The sequence below is a fragment of the Leptonychotes weddellii genome, chromosome 2 (genome assembly GCF_054177405.1).
Source record: "Leptonychotes weddellii isolate Sample4059 chromosome 2, ASM5417740v2, whole genome shotgun sequence".
NCBI lineage: Eukaryota > Metazoa > Chordata > Mammalia > Carnivora > Phocidae > Leptonychotes > Leptonychotes weddellii.
In genome coordinates, this window is record NC_138370.1 from 136,590,915 (window position 1) to 136,610,979 (window position 20,065).

Sequence of the window (20,065 nt, forward strand, 5' to 3'; positions counted from 1 at the left end):
TTAGATTAGATCTCAAGGGTGCAACCCAGGATTGGATTAATATTCTTAAAAGACAAAGAGAGACCAGAGCTTTCTCTCTCTCTCTCTCTCTACCACGTGAGGGCACACTGAGAAGGCAGTCATTTGCAAGCCAGGAAGAGAGTTTTACCAGGAACCAAATCTGCCAGCACCTTGACCTTAAAATTCCCAGCCTCCAGAACTGTGAGAAATAAATGTCATATGTTTAAGCTACCCAGTCTGTGGTATTTTGCTATATCAACCCAAGCTGACTAATACAATTGTAAAATAGGTCTAACAACCTTAGAAAACTCAGGGAGGGTTCTGGAGCTGGAATGGCCTTTCAGAATTGTCTCTAGTTGGGCTAAAATCAGGTCTTTATACCTCCTAAAAATTTGGGTATTGATGTGAGCCGCAGGGAAGGGGTGTGACATCAGGCAAGGTAGCTCTCTGTAGCTGAGGAAATCAGTCCTTCACTCAAAGGATCTGCCTAATGTGTCAGACTGTGCTATTCATTTAACTTTTTCCTGGATTTACTCAGCTGTATTTTTCTGTCTCTCTTTCACCTGTTAGTTTTACACTAGCATGCTTTAAAATTGAATCCTCTGTTTTTGAAGTTTTACGTTGAAGTTTCTATATAGGTAGGATTTTGTAACTTTATAGAATATACTTGGCAAAATGCCCCCATGTTCATTATCTTAAGAGACGTTATTTCCTGTTCCTGATGTCAATGAGAAAAAATGTGGTTCATTTTCTTTCAAGTCTTTTCTTAAAATAAACCAAACACATGTGGTTTGTCAGGCATTATATACTTTTTTTCTAGAGACTGAGTTTTTACATATTTCATGATATGGGATATATATATACCAAAACCATAAATTTTTCTCTATAAAAAGAGAAAATTATGTTTTCTTTTTCTAAGGAATTAGCTGGTGAGACTTCAGAAAAACCATAAAGATTGCTTTGTCCCAACAAAGTATCCACACATTTAGATATTTTTTTTAATTTTTTCATTGTATGTTTTCTTACATTCTTTCAACACATATTCATCCATTATTTACTACATATCAGGGACTATATTACATATTAAAAGCATGCGTGACTCAATCATATAGTCCCTTCTCTCGAGATCACAGTCAAGTTAAAGAAATGTACAAAAACAAACCAAAGCAAAAATGCAGTGCAGAATACTATAAATTGATACACTGACATAGAAATAGTGGTATGAGACAGGAAATTAACCAATAACACCTGATAATATAATTTAAGACATATGCAAACCATGGAATTGTTTCAGAATAAATCCCAAGGGTCATTTACACAAATCAACCATCTGACACTTGAATACCTTCTACTTTGCTCAGAGATGGTTAATCTTATGTTGATGACTTTCATTGACAAGTAATTCCAATTCCATCTACAGCTGGCTCTGATATCAAAATAAAAATTGAAAAGAAAAGAATATTAAGATGGACTCTGTCCCTTCAAAGTTGATGCTCATTCGTCTTTTTTTATCCTCTGGAGAATGAATATAATTTCCTTTCCACATGTAAGCCCTTCAAGTACATAAGAACAACAACAGTTATTTGGTTTGTTTATCTCCTTCAAACTGCAAAACATCACAGGATAGGAATTAAGACTTTATTTTTTATATTAAACAGAAATTTGTAGGAGGATAGAGAGGGAGCAAATATTAAAGAGAATGTGTACCTAATCCAAACATATAAAGAAAAAAGCAAATAATGAAATTAAACTAATGGGGTCATCAAATATGATAAAAAATTTTTAAACTTCTAAGGAAATACCAACTCAATAAATATCCCTCAATAAATAAAAATAACAAATGAATGGCAATTCATAGAAGAAGAAATAGAATAGTAAATATGCATACAGTAAAAATTCTCACTTGCTAGAAAAAGTGACATTAAAAAACATATGGCACAATTTTATTGGGGCTAAATTGACAATTTTATTTTTTATTTTTTAGCAATTTTCTTATGTGCATGGCTATGTTTTAAAATGATCATTTTAATGCTGGTGTGGTTAAAGTGAAATAATAAGTACTAGATGGAATTCTAAATCAGTAAATTGTATCTTAAAATATTTGTACTTTGGAATAAAAATAATAACTATATGTAATAGTTATTCAGCATTTCCTATTGCAGAGCACTGTGTGAGACTTGTATATATCTCCTATAAATTCCATATAGGCCCAGAAAAGTAGGTGCTTTCATATTACCCTCATTTTATAGATGAGATTTCTCAAGGTCATACATATTATAAGCAATGGAACCAAGACTGATACCCAGGACTAACATCAGTTCACTTTCCATGTGAACTAGCCCCAAGGAAATAATGCTACAGAGAGAAAAACAAACAAACAGCAGTTAAACAAACAAAAGGATACTAATCATAGTGCTATATATAATAACCAAAGAGTAACCAAATATAAAAAAAAAATGAGAGTATGCACATAGAAAAGAGTGTCTATTTTTAGTCATTACTATGAGGATAATGTAGAAATAAGGAACATCAGGGGTTAAAAGTGGAATGCAAATGATATGTACATTGATTACAACCATATATGTTGGCAGGTAGAAAAGGAGAGGAACTACTATGTACAGTAAAAGAGCTATGTCAGAGACGATTTTTTCAAATTTTCATTTTATTTTTAATATTTTTCCAAGAGTGCTACATTTTTCTTGCTTTAGACTTTTGTTTCATTAAATTATCTTTGGGGTAGGTGCACATATAAGCCATGTTAGTCTTTTGCACCTTAATATTAGTATAACTAATTTTGAAAAAAGAGGAGAGCACACACACTCATGAGGAAAGCGCAGAGAAAAAGGAAATGAAGAGGAAAGACTTAAAACTAACCTTATTTTCTGGATTTAATACGAATAGTATTGGGGAAAAAACACCTAGAATTATTCGTGATCATTGTTTGATTGTTTTAACTGAAAAGTTAGTTTGGTCGTAAGTTGAAGTCAATCTTCAAGTTGCTTAGTAAGAAAAACAATAAGAATTTTTATGATTTTATATAAAATCCCTGGCAATACTCTTGTTTCCTATTCTAAAGAGATAATACAGGCAGAAACAAATATCTAGCAAAATTTTATAACTTAACTGTAAAATACACAGACAGTGTAAGGAATATCAACATGGAGTGAGTCTCCCAAATTCCACAGGATGGCATCAAACTGGAGAGGCCAGATGAGAGATGTCACAAACCGTTGGTTCCCCTGTTGTGGGAGAGTCAATTCTGTACCAATTCATGGAAGCATCCAGCAAGATTGGGCATCTCCCCAAAACAGAGAGGCAGATGGGAGAAGGCCAGCAAAAGCTAATTAAAGGGTACCTATCTTGCCATAGGTTGGTGAGATCACAGGGCCTTCCACAAAGACTTAGGCCTGACTGCTATTGAAACTTGCCTTTGTGGCCAATATAGAGATATGCAAAGTTGCTAAGTGGCCAGGACACTGAGGTGGAGCCATTCTTCTATAGGCATAATAATCTGAAGACCTTCAAACTGGGATGAGGATCTTATAAGTATATTCTCTGTGAGTTTAAGCTTTATGGAAGTGAAACATATGTAATGAGGGAAAGAAACACAAAGAGAAATTTTATTAAATGAAGATGCTTGAATAGAAAGCAAATTTACTGCATTTGTTAAAACTCAGTATTTTCCTTTTATTGATTTTACCACAGTTAAGGGGAAAAGAAAAAACTGAAAAAATACTCCATATCCAAAAGAGCAGCACTTATTAGAATAGGTCATTAAAAATCTATGCATGTACCTATAAATATATTTGTAAACCAATGTTTAGCTCTAACCCAAATGATAGGTATGAGAATTAAATCAGTGCTTCTCAAACTTTAAAGTGCTTATGAATCATCTGAGGATTTCATTAAGTGCATATTCAGATGTAGTAGGTTGGGATGTGGTCTAAAAATGTGCCTTTCAAAGCAGCTTGCAGGTGAAGAAACTTGCATATTGAAAACAGTGATAGTTACATGGTTGTTTTCTTTTGCCTACCTCTAAAAGGTTCAAAAATATTAATGGAAGTTTCAATAGTAAAGTCTTGTTACACTTATTTTTCATCAGTGATCTATAGTCATGGTGAAAAGAGTTTATTGCTGCATCAAATTCATATTTATAAGAACACATCCTATTGGACATACATAATGGTGTGAGTGGTATGAGTGTATTCATGTTGGGGAGTGTTGTATGGAGTACCTAAAATGGTAAGGAAATGCATCTCTGATATCAAGAAGGTTACAATCTACTTGGAGAAAAAAGACACTGATAAATAATTACACAACAATATTCTTCATTAAAAAATCATAAAAAGATGAAACTGGGTTTGTCAGGAGGAGCTAACACTTGAGATGAGTAGGTGACACCACTGCTCTCTTGTCCACACTCTGGCTGGACCACGAGTAAGTCCAGTGCCCTAGCCAAAGGTCAATCAATAGGCCAGATCCTTGAAACAAACTTTGAGGAGGCTCAATATGATGCATTTATTTAAAAGGGGTATTCCATTTTGAATTGTGACAGAATTTTCATTTTTGGAGCTTTGAATGTAAAGCCTTGAAAGAGGTGACAACAACAGAAACAGCACAGAAAAAGAACAGCAGAGAAGAGCTCAGTCGCAGCCATAGCAGAGATATCCATGCAGGTCAGAATGAACAGTTGCTTCTGAGGTAATTTTGAGATGATGTAATTGAGAAAGCAGTGATTCTCAAAATCGGCTGCACGTTAGAATCACTCATGAAGCTTTTCAAAATCTCAATGCCCAGGCTGAATGAACCTCAGCCTAGAATCTCTGGGGATATGAGGTTTCAGTGTTTGTTTAAAAAGCTCCATAGGTGATTTCCAAAGTACAGCCAAGGTTGAGAGTCACTTACTGTAGATCTACTGTCAATCACTAGATCAGATGCTGACTCCTAGAAAACAAGAAACCATTGCTCTGGTTCTCCTTGATGCTGAGTTATTAAGTTGTGACCTGGTTGCCTAGGTCACCTTACACCATAGATTCTCAAGCTTTAACTCTCATCAGAACCATCTGGAGGACCACTTTTATAATACAAATTGCTATGTCCCTTCCCAGAATTTTTTATTTAATAATAGATCAGGGATAGGGCCTGAAAATTTGCATTTCTGACAAGTTCCCAAGTGATGCTAATGCTAGTGATCTATGGGCCACACTTTAAGAACCAGTGCCTTATATTACAGAAGAATTAGGAGATTGGGAGAAAGTAAAAAAGAGAGAAGGAGAGAAGGAAAGGAGACTGTTTCTAGGCTTGGGAATAATCTGAAAAAATATACGTTTGTGAAAGATGGCGGTATGTCCATAGAATTTAAGAAGTTCACTGTGACTGCAATAAAGGGAACAAAGTGGAGAAGCAGGAAATGACACTGGTAGAGGAGGCTGTGAAAACCAAACTAAGAATGTGAATTTCATCCTATAATGGAATGGTAATTACTCTGACCAAAGGTGGGAATAAGAAAGATAATTTTGGCCTTAGTATATTAGTGATTAATGTAAGGATGAAATTGATCCTTATTTATTCCCCAAAAAACTGAAATACACATTTCTTGAGATATTTTTTTTCACAAGAAACATTTTGGAAACAAAGTAAAAGACACATGTATAATATTCTGAAATGTGATGTTTTACAAATGAGAGATTGTGAAATAATAAATCAAAGTTTTAGATATGTAGAACACAGTATGAAAATTATTTTTCAAGATAATTGAAATTTCTGCCTCCAAATATTATAAAAAATATTTCTTAATGGTGTTTTAAAACTAGAATTTCTGTTCTTCAGGGTTTTTAAAAATACTTTATTTATTTATTAGAGAGAGAGAGCATGAGTCAAGGGGGGAGGGGCAGAGAGAGAGGGGGATAAGCAGACTCCTCACTGAGCAGGAAGCCCAGTGCAGGGCCTGAACAAAGGAGGCTGGCATCATGACCTGAATGGAAGGCAGACGCTTACCAAGCTGAGCCACCCAGGTGCCCCTCTGTTTTTCAGATTTTTGAGAATACGTATATATGTGTCCATACGTCTATTTACATTTGTTTAGTATTAATTTCTGCTTTACTCTGAAAAAGATTTCAAGTGTATTCTGTTATTCATTAATATGAGGCATAGATTTTCAATTAAAAAACACTTTCCTGAAAAGTTTCCAAGACAAGCAAAAACTAAAGGAATTCATGAACACTAAACTAGCTCTGCAAGAAATACTAAAGGGGACCCTTATAGTGGGGAAGAGAGACCAAAACAACAAAGACTAGAAAGGAACAGGGAAAATCTACAGGAACAATGACTTTACAGGTAATACAATAGCATTAAATTCATACCTATCAATAATTACTCTGCATGAATCAAAAGACATAGGGTATCAGAATGGAAAAAAAAACAAGACCCATCAATATGCTGCTTACAAGAGACTCATTTTAGACCTAAAAACACCTCCAGATTGAAGGTGAGGTGGTAGAGGGGCACCTGGCTTGCTCAGTTGGTTAAGTGTCTGACTCTTGATTTCAGCTCAGGTCATGATCTCAGGGTTGTGAGATCAAGCCCCACATCAGGCTCCATACTCAGTGCAGATTTTGCTTGAGATTCTCTCACCCTCTGCCTTTGCCCCTCACCCTCATAACTCTCCTTCTCAATTAAAAAAAAAGAAAGAAAAAGAAAGTGAAGAGGTAGAGAATCATCTATCATGCTAACGGACATCAAAAGAAAGCTAGAGTAGTCATACTTATATAAGACAAACTAGATTTTATTTTATTTATTTATTTATTTTTATTATGTTATGTTAGTCACCATACAGAACATCATTAGTTTTTGATGTAGTGTTCCATGATTCATTATTTGTGTATAATACCCAGTGCTCATTACAACACGTGCCCTCCTTAATACCCATCACCAGGTTCAACCATCCCCCCTCTTAAAACCCTCAGATTGTTTCCCAGAGTCCATAATCTCTCATGGTTTGTATCCCCCTCTGATTCCCCCCCCTTCAGTTTTCCCTTTCTTCTCCTAATGTCCTCCATGCTATTTCTTATGTTCCACATATGAGTGAAACAATAAGATAATTGTCTTTCTCTGCTTGACTTATTTCACTTAGCATAATCCCCTCCAGTTCCATCCATGTCGATGCAAATGGTGGGTATTCATCCTTTCTGATGGCTGAGTAATATTCCATGTATATATGAACCACATCTTCTTTATCCATTCCCCTGTTGAAGGGCATCTTGACTCCTACATTTTGGCTATTGTGGACTTTGCTGCTATGAACATTGGGGTCATATGCCCCTTAATTTTACTACATCTGTATCTTTGGGATAAATACCCAGTAGTGCAATTGTTGGGTCATAGGGTAGCTCTATTTTTAACTTTTTGAGGAACTTCCATACTGTTTTCCAGGCTCCCTGGATCATATGGTTCTTGTCTTTTCTTTTATTAATGTGTTCTATCACGTTGATTGATTTGCAAATGTTGAACCACCCTGCATCCCAGGAATAAATCCCACCTGGTCGTGATGGATAATCCTTTTAATGTATTGTTGGATCCTATTGGCTAGGATCTTGTTGAGAATTTTGGCATCCATATTCATCAGGGATATTGGTCTGTAATTCTCCTTTTTGATGGGGTCTTTGCCTGGTTTTGTGATCCAGGTAAGCCTGGCCTCATAGAATGATTTTGGAAGTTTTCCTTCTGTTTCTATTTTTTGAAACAGCTTCAGGAAAATAGGTATTATTTCTTCTTTAAAGGTTTGGTAGAATTCCTCTGGGAATCCATCTGGCCCTGGACTCTTATTTTTGGGGAGGTTTTTGATTACTGCTTCAATTTCATTACTGGTTATTGGTCTATTCAGATGTCAATTTCTTCCTGTTTCAGTCTTGGGAGTTTATAGGTTTCCCGGAAGGCATCCATTTCTTCCAGGTTGCTAAATTTATTGGCATATAGTTGCTGATAATAATTTCTAATCATTGTTTCTATTTCATTGGTGTTAGTCGTGATCTCTCCCCTTTCATTCATAATTTTATTAATTTGGGTCCTTTCTCTTTTTTTTTGGATAAGTCTGGCCAGAGGTTTATGGATCTTATAAATTCTTTCAAAGAACCAGCTTCTAGTTTCATTCATCTGCTCTACTGTTTTTCTGGTTTCTATTTCATTGGTCTCTGCTCTAACCTTTATCATTTCTCTTCTCCTACTTGGGTTAAGTTTTATTTGTTGTTCTTTCTCCAGTTCCTTTAGGTGTAAGTTTAGCTTATGCATTCGGGATTTTTCTACTTTTTTGAGTGAGGCTTGGATGGCTATGTATTTCCCCCTTAGGACCGCCTTTGCAGTATCCCATAGGTTTTGGACCAATGTGTTTTCATTCTCATTGGTTTCCATGAATTGTTTAAGTTCTTCTGTAATTTCCTGGTTGACCCAAACATTCTTTAGCAGGCTTTAGCTTCCAAATGTTTGAATTCCTTCCATTTTTTTTCTTGTGATTGAGTTCCAGTTTTAAAGCATTGTGGTCTGAAAATACGTAGGGAGTAATCTCAATCTTTTGGTATTCGTTGAGACCTGATTTGTGACCCAGTGTGTGGTCATTCTGGAGAAAGTTCTGTGTGCGTTCGAGAAGAATGAGTATTCTGTTGTTTCCATTCTGTGGGATGTTCTGTATATATCTATGAAGTCCATCTGGCCCAATGTGTCATTCAAAGGTTTTGTTTCTTTGTTGATCTTCTGCTTAGATGAACTGTCTATTGTTGAGAGTGGAGTGTTGAGGACTCCTACTATTAAAGTATTATTACCAATATAAGTCTTTATTTTGGTTAACAGTTGGCTTATGTAGTTGGTTGCTCCCATGTTGGGGGCATAGATATTTATAATTGTTAGATCTTCTTGTTGGATAGACCCTTTAAGAATGATAGAGTGTTGGGGCTGATATAGTGTCCCTCTGTATATCTTACTACAGTCTTTAGCTTAAAATCTAATTTGTCTGATATGAGAATTGCTACCCCAGCTTTCTTTTGAGGTCCTTTGGCATGGAAGATGGATCTCCATCCCTTCACTTTCAGTCTGGATGTATCTTTAGGTTCAAAATGAGTTTCTTGTAGACAGCATTTGGAGGGGTCATGTTTTTTATCCAGGCTGCAACCCTGTGCTGTTTCATGGGGGCATTTAGGACACTCACGTTGAGAGTGACTATTAAAAGATACGATTTTAGTGCCATCATGTTGCCTATGAAGTCCCTGTTTCTATAGATTGTCTCTGTAAATTTCTGTTCTATATTACTCTTGAAGTATTTCTTCTTTTATAGAACCCTCTTTGATATTTCTTGCAGGGCCAGTTTGGTGCACATATTCTTTCAGTTTCTTCCAGTCTTGGAAGCTCCTTATCTCTCCATCCATTCTGAATGACAGTCTTGCTGGATAAAGTATCCTTGTCTGCATGTTCTTCTCATTTAGTACCCTGAATATGTCTTGCCAGCCCTTTCTGGCTTGCCAGGTCTCTGTGGACAGGTCTGATGTTATTCTGATGTTCCTTCCTCTGGCGGTAAGAAATCTCTTCCCCCTAGCTGCTTCCAGGATTGTTTCCTTGGATCTAAGATTTGCAAGTTGTACTATTATATGTTGGGGCATTGATCTGTTCACATTGATCTTGGGGGGGTCCTCTCTGCCTCTTGGACATGAATGCTTGTTTCCTCCCCCAGATTAGGGAAGTTCTCAGATAAGATTTGCTCAAATATATCTTCTAGACCTCTCTCTCTCTCTCCATCCCCTCAGGGATCCCAATAATTCTGACATTGGAAGTTTTCATGGCATCATTAATCTCTCTCAGTCTGATCTCTTGAGCTTTAAGATGTTTTTCCCAGGTCTCCTCGGTTTCCTTTTTTTTTTTATCATCTTATCTTCTAGCTCACTAATTCGTTCTTCTGTCTTGTTTACCCTGGCAGTCAGAGTACCCAGTTTAGGACTGCATGTCATTCATAACATTGTTAAGGTCGGCCTGATTAGATCTCATTTCTGCCCTTAGAGATTCTATACTGTCACTAATATTTTTCTCAAGTCTAGATATCGACTTCATAATTGTTACTCTGAAGTCTATCTCTGACATCTTGCTTATATCCATCTCCTTTAGGTCTGTGGCAGACCTGAGGCCATAATCTCTGATTCTTTCCTTTGTTGGGGGTTCTTCCTCTTAGTCATTCTGGGGGGGGTGGTTGAGGGAATGTACAGAGTCCAAAGTATTAACCATGACCCAAACAAGAGGCACTTGTTTTATAGGTACCCTAGGGTTGTTGTCCTCTTCTGGGGGAGAGGTCTGGCATGCTGTTACTCAGGCAACCTTGCTTGGACAGAGTTGCCCTGCCCCCTGGGGGCAGAGGTGCTCAGTGAAAACTGGTTTTTTGAGCTTTTTTCCTCTGGCAGCTTTCCATGTCTCTTCTGACAGTCAGAGCAGAAGTGACCACATCCAAACCTCTGTCCCAGAGCAGAGAAATCGCAGTCTGCTCTTCACTGAGCTCTCCAGGACACAGTCTCCATTTCTGTCTGTGCTGCTAAAAACAGCAGCCTCCCCGGTGTGCGCCCCACAGCAACTCTCCCAAAGGTTGATCCCAGGGCCGGACATGTCTCTGCCCTTTGTGCTTCTAAAACCACAAGCCACCCCCAGTTCGCAGGTGTGCACCTGCAGCTCCTGGATCCTGTCTGGGTGCTGGACTAAAGTCCTTTCCCTGTTGCTACCGGTCTGCAAGTCTGTGCCCAGTCCCCAGCATGGGACACTTTTGTGCTTCAGTGTTATATCACCAACTTATGGCGGCTCCCTCTCCCTTCTGTTTATCTTCCAATATCAGCACATAGAATCATGGCTCAACCCTTCATACCTCTAGACCACCAGAGATTTTCTGCTTGTAGAGATCCAGATATATATTCTTACATTTCAGGCTGATTTCATGGGTGTTCAGAATGGCTTGGTAGATATCCAGCTAAATTCAAGGGACTGGTTGAAATAGGGTCCCCTAATCCTCTGCTATCTTCCCTCCTCTCTCCAAACTAGATTTTAAACCAAAGACTGTAATAAGAGATGAAGAAGGGACTATATCATAATAAAGGGGTCTATCCAAAAAGAAGATCTAACAATTGTAAATATTTATGTCCCCAAGTTGGGAGCAGCCAAATATATAAATCAATTAATAACAAACATAAAGAAATTCATTGATAATAAAACAATAATAGTGGGGGGCTTTAACAACGCACTCACAGCAATGGACAGATTATCTAAGCAGAAGATCAACAAGGAAACAATGCCTTTGAATGACAGACTGGACCAGATGGACTGAACAGACATATTCAGAGCATTTCATCCTAAAGTAGCAGAATACACATTCTTTTTGAGCGCATATGGAACATTCTACAGAATAAATCACATACTAAAGTCACATATCAGGCTTCAACCAGAACAAAAAGATTGATATCATACCATATATATTTTCAGACCACAATGCCATGAAACTTGAAGCCAACCACAGGAAAAAATTTGGAAAGACCACAAATACATGGAGGTTAAAGAACATTCTACTAAAGAATGAATGGGTCAACTGGGAAATTAAAGAAGAAATTTAAAAAAAAATACATGGAAACAAATGAAAATGAAAACACAACAGTCCAAAACCTTTGCGACACAGCAAAATTGGTCTTAAGAGGGAAGTATATAGCTATACAGGCCTCCTCAAGAAGCAAGAAAAGTCTCAAAGATACAACCTAACCTTAACCTAAAGAAGCTGGAAAAAGAACAGCCAATAAAGCCTAAAACCAGCAGAAGAAGAGAAATAATTAAGATTAGAGCAGAAATAAATGATATACAAATTAAAAAAAAAAAAAAACAGTAGAACAGATCAACAAAACTAGGAACTGGTTCTTTGAAAGAGTTAACAAAATTGATAACCTCTTAGCCAGACTTATCAAAAAGAAAAGAGAAAGGACCCAAATAAATAAAATCATGAATGAAAGAGGAGAGATCACAACCAACACCAAAGAAATACAACTATAAGAACATATTATGAGCAATTATATGCCAACAAATTGGGCAATCTGGAAGAAATGGATAAATTCCTAGAAACATATAAACCTCCAAAACTGAAACAGGAAGAAATAGAAAATTTGAACAGACCCATAACCAGCAAAGAAATTGAATCAGTAATCAAAAATCTCCCAACAAGAGTCGAGGGCTTCCCAGGAGAACTCAACCAAACATTTAAAGAAGAATTAATACATATTCTGCTGAAGCTGTTCCACAAAATAGAAATGGAAGGAAAACTTCCAAGCTCATTCTATGAGGTCACCATTACCTTGATTCCAAAACCAGACAAAGACTCCACTAAAAAGGAGAATTACAGACTAATATCACTGATGAACATGGATGCAAAAATTCTCAGTGAGATACTACTAGCTAATCAGATCCAACAGTACATTAAAAGGATGATTCACCATGATCAAGTGGACTCATTTCTGGGTTGCAGGGGTGGTTCAATATCCACAAATCAATTAATGTGATACACCACATTAATAAAAGAAAGGATGAGAAACATATGATCCTCTCAAAGGGAGCAGAAAAAGCATTTGACAAAATACAGCATCAATTCTTGATAAAAACCCTGAAGAAAGTAGGGTTAGAAGGAACATACTTCAACATCATAAAGGCCATATATGAAAGACCCTAATATCATCCTCAATGGGGAAACACTGAGAGCTTTTCCCCTGTGGTCCACTCTCACTACGGTTGTTCAACATAGTGCTGGAAGTCCTAGCCTCAGCAATCAGACAACAAAAAGAAATAAAAGGCTTCCAAATCGGCAAGGAAGAAGTCAAACTTTCACTCTTCGCAGACGACATGATATACTATGTAGAAAACCTGAAAGACTCCACCAAAAAATTGCTAGAACTGATACAGGAATTCAACAAAGTTACAAGATATAAAATCAATGCACAGAAGTCTGTTGCATCTTTATATACCAACAATGAAGCAGCAGAAAGAGAAATCAAGGAATCGATCCCATTTACAACTGCATCAAAAATTGTAAGATAGGACTCTTAGGATTCCTAGGAATAAACTTAACCAAAGAGGTAAAAGATCTGTAAGGCTGCAAATTATAGAACACTTATGACAGAAACTGAAGAAGACACAAAGAAATGGAAAAACATTCCATGCTCATGGATTGGAAGAATAAATATTATTAAAATGCCTATACTACCCAAAGCAATCTACACATTCAATGCAATCCCAATCAGAATAACAACAGCATTTTCACAGAGCTAAAACAAATAATTCTAAAATTTGTGTGGAACCAGAAAAGCCCCAAATACTCAAAGTAATGTTGGGGGAAAAAAAAAAAAAAGCAAAGCAGGAAGCATCACAATTCCGGAATTTAAACTGTATTACAAAGCTACGATTATCGACAGAGTGTGGTACTGGTACAAAAACAGACACATAGATCAATGCAACAGAAGAGAGAACCTAGAAATGGACCTACAACTCTATGGCCAACTAATTTTCAACAAAGCAGGAAAGAATATCCAATTGATAAAAGACAGTCTCTTCAACAAATGGTGTTGGGAAAACTGGAGAGTGGCATGCAGAAGGATGACACTAGACCACTTTCTTACACCATACACAAAAATAAATTCAAAATGGATGAAAGACCTTAATGTGAAACAGGAAACCATCAAAATCCTAAAGGAAAACAGATGTAGCAACCTTTTTGACCTCAGTTGTAGCAACATTTTACTAGTCACATCTCCAGAAGCAAGGGAAATAAAAGTAAAAATGAACTATTAGGACTTCATCAAGATAAAAAGCTTCTGCACAGTGAAGGAAACATCACCAAAACTAAAAGGCAACTGACAGAATGGGAGAAGATATTAGCAAATGACATATTGGATAAAGGGTTAGTATCCCAAATCTATAAAGAACTTATCAAAATCAACACCCAAAAAACAAATAATCCAGTTAGGAAATGGGCAGAAGACATGAATAGACACTTTTCCAAAGAAGACATCCAGATGGCTAACAGACACATGAAAAGATGCTCAACATTACTCATCATCAGGGAAATACAAATCAAAACTACAACAAGATACCACCTCACACCTGTCAGAATGTCTAAAATTAACAATTCAGGAAACAACAGATGTTGGCAAGGATATGGAGAAAGGGGAATGCTTTTGCTTTGTTGGTGGGAATGCAAACTGGTGCATTCACCCTGGAAAATACTATGCAGATTCCTCAAAAAGTTAAAAATAATACTACCCTACAATCCAACAATTGCACTACTAGGTATTTATCCAAAGGATACCCATGAAGGGGAACATGCACCCCAATGTTTATAGCAGCACTATCAACAATAGCCAAAATATGGAAAGAGCCCAAATGTACACACACACACACACACACACACACACACACACACACACACACAGGAATATTACTCAGCCATCAAAAAGAATGAAATCTTGCCATTTGCAATGACGTGGATGTGGATGGAACTAGAATGTATAATGCTAAGCAAAATAAGTTAGTCTGAGAAAGACAAATATATGATTTCACTCATATGTGGAATTTAAGAATCAAAATAGATGAACATGGGGGAAAAAGGAAGGAAAAATAAAATAAGGATAAAAACAGAGAGGAAGGCAAACCATAAGAGACTCTTAAATATAGAGAACAAACTGAGGGTTGCTGGACGGGAGGTGGGTGGGGTGATGGGCCAAGAGTGACGGGCATTAAGGAGGGCACTTGTTGTGATGAACACTGGGTGTTCTATGTAAGTGATGAATCACTAAATTCTACTCCTGAAACTAATACTATACCATATGTTGTCTAACTTGAATTTAAATTAAAAGAATACCGTTGTGGAGAATTTTTATTTTTAAGCAGCTTTATTATCATTTCTGCTAGTAGATTGATACACAGGTGAATTCATCTTTCTTCATCTTCAGGAGATACATTTATTTTATTGTTTTAGCTTGCGTAAAAAAGCTTTAAAAGTAGTAATCACTCAGCTTCACTCTCAGTTTTACCTGCTTTCATTCTATTGTTTAATACATCAGTTATATCAACAGTGACTGCTTCAGCAATAGTTTATTTAAAAGCCTAATGCTAGAAGTGGAAATGTTTTCTTCTCATTTATATTCAGTCTTGAAAGTTTGCACTTCCATTTGTATTTGAGTTTATTCCTCAAGTTATCTAGCCCTTAGATACAATAAAAATATAAACTATAGATCACACTTGATTTATTTCTGTCATTATTTTAAAAATGATCTTTGATGAATCAGGAAAGTATCAATTACAAATATCACAATTTTCTTTCATTTTAGTACTACTTTTTTCAATCATTTGCAAGCCCATGTATTTGATCTTGAAGAATGGTCTTAAAACTTAAGTGTTTTTCTTAAGAAACTTTTTCTAAGCCCATAGTGCTGTATATAAATGTTCCAAGGGTGCAGAAGTCCCCATCTATTTGCATCTCATCAGTTCCCTTGGTATCAGCAAAAAGATCCAAGGGTCCTTTTCCCTTGGACAATCATTTGGTTGGCCCCTTTATCTTCTTGTTAACTTGTTCTTGGAAGTGATTACTCCAATCATGGTATCCTTAGATTACATGATATGCTTTGCTCAAAAATATTTTTTTTTAAATGGGAATCATGATCAAAGACAATTTAGAATTACAATGGAAAAAATATATACCCAGCTTGGGGAAAACATTATTCACCACTGACAATGCAGCTTTGATAAGAAGGTAGAAGTTGAAAGTGTCAGCTGATATGGGAAATTCAGACTCAAAGAAGGTGCCTGGACTAGCTATGCAGACCAGAGATGTCCTGGGAGAAGGTGATTCCAAAACCATTTTGAGTGATTTCAAAACCATTTTGGATTCCATAAAGAACTTAGTATTCTACACTATACTAGGATTTTCCATTAATTAAAATATGGACTATAGTCAAATATAATACATTTGTGTAAAAGAAGTGCTGCTTTTGACCGATGACTAAAAAGAGAATATCAGAAAAAAAGTTTAGGAATTTGTAGTCACATGTATTGTTCTTTTCTAATTGCATGAGACTTGGGGAAAGAGTTTAAGGATCTTACAACCAGTTCTTTATCAAAATAAAAATAACTAGAAGATTTATTTTAATTTAGACATTCTAAGCTTTGGCATAACAATACACAACATCAGAGAAGTAGGAAAGGAGTATAATATATAATTTGAAAAAGAAAAAAGCATGTAGTTTTAAAAAAGGCTTAAGATAAATTTTAGATTTCCATATAATAACCAAATAAGAATATAAAACTTTTTAATATATTAAATATACATGTTGTAATATTATTTAAAAATTAAATAGTAGAAGACAGAAATTAACTAACTGGAATTAATATATATATTATATATAGCATATTTGTATAATACTGTCATATAAATATAATCTAAAACATATAATATATAATAAATATAATATGTAATATTATAACATAACTATTAATTGATTCATTATAAAGCTAACTACATATCAGTAGCATTTTTTAATGGAAGATCAATAAATGTTCTTGTTTTATTTGTTTGGTATCTAGACTATCTTTCTTGACTCACTAATTCATTTCAACTCAAGTTGTCCACATACTGGTAGGACAGTGAAACAGAGTAGTTGAGGGTAACAACAGAAGAGTGAAGTATTGGGACATTATATCTGAAGCTGGGATATGAAGAAAGTTAATATAGAGGGAACAGATAGAATGAGAGTAGGTATAGGAGCCAATGGACTGGTTTTGTAAGGTTAAAGAACTATTGCCTTAAGAATTGCTGATTGAGAAGGTAGGAAAGACAGGAGTCTAATAGAGTGAATGAAAGACATTTATGAGTCACCTCTATCATCACCCTGAAGCCTGACTGATGAACACAATACATTCATGACTTCTATTAATACAATAAAAAATAATTTACTCATTCAGACTTTTCAGATCTTTGAAAAGTTTGTATTATTATGTCCAAACCTACACTTTTTTTTTTTTTTTTGAGAGACAAAGACCGTTTGCAAGCACTGGCATGAGTGGGGGAGAGGGGAGGAGGGAGAGGAAGAGAGAGAATTTTAAGCAGGCTCTGTGCCCAACCCCAAGCCAGATGCAGAGCTCAATCTCACAATCCTGAGATCATGACCTGAGCTGAAACCAAGGGTCGGATGCTTAACTGATTGAGCCACCCAGGCACCCGCCCTTAAAACCTATAATTTTTATATAAATTGGGATTAATCTAGTCACATTGACATTTCATATATACTTTATTCCCTTCTATGACATTTGTTTGTTATGGAAAAGAAGAAACACTATAAAAACATACAATGAAGAAGGAAGTTACAAGTCATAATTAGGAAGATATTTTAACATTTCAATACCCACTTTATAAATATCAAGAAACATATTTCTATCTTTTCTTGGTTGTGTGCCTTTTATTGTAAAAGAAACTTTAAAAACCTTGAGGACATGTGCCTTAAATTAAGTGTTTTATTCAAACACCATTCATTGTGGCCCCATTTTGTACAACTGCTAATATCCATTAACTACAGGAAAATTAGTAGTCTGTACCTGAATTTTTACTTTACATACAAAGGTGTATAACTTAACTAATGATTCTTGTTCAGGGTAGCAAATAAAGGTGTGTTTTCTCACCCTTTCTTCCCCAAAGGCTAATCATCAAGTCATTTACTTCTCTATTCAGGAAGAACCATTAAGAATTCAGTAAACAAATATTAGGATGTGAATAAGCTCAACAACTCAAAATCTATTAATATTTATTACTAACAAATAGTAGGGTCAATATATAGGTTATCAATGCCCTTTATCTGTTGTCAACTATCTCTGATGACATAAATTGACTGAACCAATATCTGTGGGTGAATTGTCTTTAGTGGGTACAATTCATTCATTCTTCATATAGTCTAAAATATACCCCTAGATTTAAGTTAAATATGTGGAAAACTGATATATGGACTTTGGATTAATTATAGATTATTGAATCATGCTTTAATGTGATCCCATTAAAATATATTGGAACTTAATTTTGAAACATTCTGGAAATATGTTGATAAATATATTGTTCAGTTTGTTATACATAGTAATACTTACATATGAAAACCCTCAAAAGAGATTCATACCTGATTTTAGGATTAATTACAGTTGTGCCTTTCCTAAGATATTGAATTGCTCTTAAATTTATGGACAGTGAATTATGTGACTTACCAGATTTCCCTCTTTACATTAGCTAGAAGAACCAAATTTGTCACCAATAGCTATCAAGAGCATAGATACTTATGAAGTACTTTTTCATAAGCACATTTGGTTCAGTTTATTTGCTTTTAACTTTTTTGTTACAATTACTTCTCATTTACATTAATTTGGTTTTTTAATATCTGTTCAAAAGCCTTGGTGTCTCCTTTTTCTTTGGAAGGAGATATTTAATTAAACAATTAACAAAGCAATCAATTATAGAAGTGCTGGTATGAATACAGTTAATGAATCTATTTCATATATGTACACACTTATATATGACTCCTGTCATTCTTCATTAATTGCTTCTTTTATTAATGTTTCATGTTCTTTGACCGAATTTAAATCAGATAAGCTAGTTATTCTATGTGAGTAACTTATACAAATTTGTTTACATTGTCCAATTGTTGCTATTTTTAAGAAACACTGAATTTCCCTTTAGCAGCAACTGTTTCATTTTTGTAGTAATTGTCTCTGTTCAAGACAATTAGGAGTGATGGGGACTTTATTAGTTAATTAGCAAGTCCTGAGGAATACTGCTCCACCAGCTTAATTAAATCCATTTTAAAATACACAGTATAAACCATAGCTGGTTGTTAATGATCAACACATCTTGTCTATTTGGTTCTATTTTTTCCTCTAAATCTTTTCTTTTAAACCCGTGAACTTCCAGCTGTTTCCTCAAAACAAAGTGAAACAGCCGCTGAGAGATATTAACTCAAACATCTAAAAGACATTCAATACCTTCAGATTTCCTATTTCCTGTACTGCTATTATGGCATTCACTTTTAAAGGTAACTTTTTTTTTTAATCTCACCATTTTTCCAAATAAAAATTTTTTCCTAAAATAATGAGTTATTCAGGAAATAGGGCAATCCTTTGTTTATCTCCTTCTTTGGAAAAAAATAGATAATTATATTGATTACAAAATCCTTCTCTTCTCCTTCTTAATGACTTGAACAACTGAATATAAAATGTCCTATCCTTTGGCTATTATTTAAATCTAACTTAGACTTTTTCATTTGTATGTTATCATTTTTTATTCCTTTCTTTTTATTTTAGTTCCCTTTCTCCTATAATCTATATCTCTTGTGTATCCACCCTGACATTTTGGTTTGTCCTTGTTTACGCAGATATATGTACAACTTATTAGCTGAAAAGAGAATAGTGAATGAAACAGGATGGCCATGCTCTTTATATATAAAACTATGATTAACTTGAAAGAGATTGAAAGAGAAGACAGAAGAGAAGAAAATAGAGAAGAAAGGATAGGCATTCCATCTATGGACTGGAAATCCTTTTTTAGGTCCTGTGCTATTTCAGTTAACAGCCAGATGGGTACTAACAGATCACTCTGTGTATAGTGGTTTTGGAGAGGAGAGTCAGAGACAGCTAGCTGCCCACCAATAGCCATTGTATATTTTTCCTCCACACATATAACCCTAAACACATGTTGTTGCAATATCAATGTGTGTAACTGAAAACTACATTCTTCAGCCTGCCTTACAGATGGGGGTGGTCATGTGATTAAGTACTGGCCAGAAAACCATAAGAAAAAGGTTTTAAAATGACTTCCAATAATACTCCTTTAAAAGAGAGAGACTAGAAAATGTCTCTTCCCTTTTCCGTTCCCTTTGCCTCAAATGTAGATGTGATGGCTAGAAATTCAGCAATGCTTTTGTGGCCAAATATATTTATTCACTGCTGCATCCCAGCCTCTAGAACAGTGGCTAATATGGGGCACAAAAAT